This window comes from Macaca nemestrina, chromosome 7 (genome assembly GCF_043159975.1).
Source record: "Macaca nemestrina isolate mMacNem1 chromosome 7, mMacNem.hap1, whole genome shotgun sequence".
Lineage (NCBI taxonomy): Eukaryota > Metazoa > Chordata > Mammalia > Primates > Cercopithecidae > Macaca > Macaca nemestrina.
In genome coordinates this window covers 54,442,306-54,445,974 of record NC_092131.1, presented here as the reverse complement: position 1 = coordinate 54,445,974, position 3,669 = coordinate 54,442,306, and the positions used below count along the sequence as shown (strand labels likewise).

Genomic DNA, 3,669 nt, shown 5'->3' with positions numbered 1-3,669 from the left:
CACTTTAGCATTTCTGCCTCCCTCTCTCCATACTTTCAATCACTTGCCAGATCCTTTTGATCCTACCTTCAACCTGCCTTCCATATCTGCGCTTCTTTTAAATCTCGCCGCTTTAATTCAGGTTCTTGTTACCTCTTGCCTGGAGCATCGTAAAATCCTCCTAACAGCCCAGACCCATCCTATTATCCATAAACCCACTGCCACTGGAGTGTGCCTTTTAAAGCGTGCCATCAATCTGGCTGTTTCTTTTTACTTACCTAGATAAATAAAATTGAGTTTCAGTTGCCTGAGTCTTACTGCATCACGTAAATATGCATAGAAGAGTTTTCATCAAATGTGGAGGATATGTTTAGGACGGTGTGATTTAGAATGCGAAGTTATGTGGACTACACAAAATTCCCCTGAAGGCACTTAGGAGGGCATCTCAATGGTGTTGGTCACTAACTTCAGACCAGCTGGAACTGAAGTAAGGGGGACTTGCATGATTCCTGCATGGAAAACACACAGCTAACAACATCAGCCATGGACAAAGAAAACAATGGTTTCCATTCTGAGCCCCAGTTGAATGTTTAAGGGCAAGTTCTCTGAATTGCAGATGCTGATTTGCAATAGGTGTTGATTTTTCTTGGAGTTGCTGTTCTCATGGACAACTCAATATAGCGTTTGCTGGGGTTGGTTATACAATGTTAGTAAATGATTCCCTTGAGCAACCCCAGAGAGACCAGCTAGAACAGAAAAAAACCAAAAACTTCTCAGACAGCCATTCACGGTCCTCTGCCCTGGTCTCTGAGTATCTACTAAAGCTACGTTCCCCAGATGCACTATTCAGACCACATTTTGTCTCTCGCCTGTGTGTGCATTAGCCTTCTTTCTTAACTCTGGCTCAGCTGTTCTTCCTCCTCAGGTGAAACATCTCCCCATCACCTCTAATTGTGGGAGTGTGCCCCGTTGGTCAAGGCTCAGCTCAAATGCCACTTCTTCCATAAGACTTTGCCAGATTCTCAAAGGGTCATTACTTTCCTCCTAGACTACTTTTCACTCTATGTTATCTATTTTTTAAGATATATTTTATTATATTTTATTTATTACATGTAGCTATTTGTTTATCTTTGTCTTTTCACCTGTAAGTCTCAAAGGAAAAAAATGCCTTATCTTGGTATCCTCTTTAGTGTTTTGCACATGGAAATTTTCAATAAAAGTTTATGGGATTAAATGATACTTTAAAAGAGTATCTCAATTTGGTTGGGTCACCTTCTACAAGGTGGAATTGAAGTATTTCCTAGAAAGGGGATCATCAATGCAATGCTATATCATTATTTAAACCATGACAGGTTTTCTTTGCTGGAGAAATACATTTGCTTTGTAATTAACAAATGATAATTATTATCCATCTTTTTAATTTGAGAGTTTATAAATTTTCAAAAAGCTGTCAAATACCAGGAAGTGCTATAAAGACTAATCCTTATTCTTAATTCTTGGTCATTCTAATACTTAAATTCTTAAATTTGCCTGTAATATGTGAAATATGCTGAATGTACAATTGGTTGGAGCAACTTGTTCCTCTACTCATCTATTTTGGGCAATAATCTCTAGAGGGTATCAAATCTTCAGCAAAGTTCTTGGCCTCAATCGAAGTAATTTTGACTTACCTTATGTGTTCCAGTCAGTGGGATATCAGATTGCTTCCTGTATAGTATGCAGGTTTAAACCAACAGTCACAAGGGTCTATCTTTTAAGCACAAAACCCTTGGACATTAAAACTTCTTTCTGGCACCATGCCTGAGGTCAGAAATCTGCATTTTTAGCACACTTCATCTGGGATTTCTCAGCACACATGGCCTGAATTCTCCATTCTTACTCAACTTCCAAGTATGCAGTTCTGCTGAAGAAAGCTCAATCCTGGAGTCTATTAGAAAAGAAGTAGAAAAATGGGACCTCACCCTGGGCAGCCAGTGAGAAAGATGCCTTCTCGAAACAAGACAGACCATGACACAGTTATCAGGAAGTCATCTAAACTGCTTAAGATGAAACTGAGCAAGACTTTTAGGTCTAGATGGGCACAAACACAGAGGAGGAGGAGTTTCCATGAAAATGGTGAAGATGAAACATCGGCAGAATATTAAAGGGACAGAGTTGAAAGGGCTGTTCCTGGATTGTTTCAGTTCTGGCATAGAATTTCAAGGTGAAAAGTCCTAAAGCAATATGAAACCCCTAATTTGGAACTGACAGAATGAAAGAGAAGAAATAATTAGGTAGGAATTCAGCCTTTAGAGAATTGTGGAACTATAGGATCAGACACAATACTTGGCCATCTGCAAGGAGTGGTGAAGGTGCTACCATTTGCTTCTTGAAGAAGTGTGAAACAGGAGGGTGAGGGTGAGGATGAGTATGAGGCATTGTGAGGCCAGTGGCCAAGGACAAAGACCCTGCAGGGAGCACTCAGCGGGTCTGACAAGGAACTGTGTAGATGAAATCACATCTGCCTGTCATCCTTACCAGGCATGTCCAGGGTGGTTATCTCCTCCTCCTGAAGTCCTGAAACCTCAGAGGGACCTTACAGATGAGTTGGTCCCACTCTGTTGTTACAGAGAAGGAAGCTAAACACAGAGAGGATGAATGAAGGACCCAGTCACCCAGTTTACAGAGCTAGGTCTTGAATCTAATTGTTCAATTCCTTACCTGTGCTTTTTCCCTTTGGACACATACCCTCATATAAGATAGTATCCTGTCACCGAGCTCCCAGTCCCTCCCCTCTGCAGGGCACCTCCCTGAGTGATTTTAAACTTCACTCAAAGAGAAAGAGGGCACAGGATCCTAAAAGATGCCACTAACAAAGGTCTGTGTTAGGTGATTTGTCTTTGTAATCTTCAAACAGCATGGTGACCGCAATGAATAATAATGGTCTGTGTATGTCAAAATTGCGAAAAGAATAGACTTTGCCCTTACAACAACAGAAACATGATAAGTAGGGGTGATGGATATTTTCATTGGCTTGATTTAATGTTTCTACAGTGTATATGTATATCAAAATATCACATTTTACCCCATAAATACACACAATTGTTATATATAAATTACCAAAATAGTTAAAAACCAACAACCCCAAGAGGTAGGGATCATTGATCCCATTCTACAAGAAAGAGAAGTTAAGGACTTTGTCAAAGGTAACAAAGCTAGTCAATTTGGGAGGTGACAACTGAATTGAGTCCATCTATTTTCAAAGTCAATGCTCCTTCACTTCTTTGGGGAAACTGCCCTGTTTTCCACCCTCAACCCATTTCCTGAGTGGGCTTTGGGAAATTACCGAAAATCTGCCCTTCCCTGCCCTTCCACGATGGTTCCCAGTTCTTAGATCCTGAGCTTCTTGGGGGCTGCTTGGGATAACACCACACCCCTGCCCAGCAGGCAGTTTCAGTCACAATGGAGCCTTTGTTTTAGGATGAGAAGCCTCTCTTTGGGAATCTGCTCCAGACACCTGCAGCCTCTTTAAGCTTGGTCTTGGGAGACCATCAAGTCAGGGACACTCAGCACAGGGAAGCTTCAGGAGTAGGTCTGTGTACACTGCAACTGGAAAACTCAAGGAGAATGAAATCTCTTTGTGGGACTGGAAAGTAGCAATGGAGAAGACCCTGCTGCCTTCTTTCTCTTTCCCCCAAGGACAAAATACCT

General features: G+C 41.4%; 1 long non-coding RNA gene across 2 annotated transcripts; it reads right to left on the bottom strand.

Annotated features, from left to right (window-relative positions):
• Positions 1-261: 261 nt before the first annotated feature.
• On the bottom strand, positions 262-3,355 carry LOC105481806 (uncharacterized). 2 transcript variants are annotated; one of them, XR_987194.2, is made up of 4 exons: positions 3,305-3,355; positions 2,497-2,597; positions 1,650-1,906; positions 262-725 (listed from the first exon to the last, which is right to left on the bottom strand). It is a non-coding gene; the product is annotated as an uncharacterized lncRNA (long non-coding RNA). The 2 variants fall into 2 exon arrangements; XR_011625361.1 differs by lacking the exon at positions 2,497-2,597 and having other exon boundaries at positions 3,305-3,354.
• Positions 3,356-3,669: the final 314 nt, after the last annotated feature.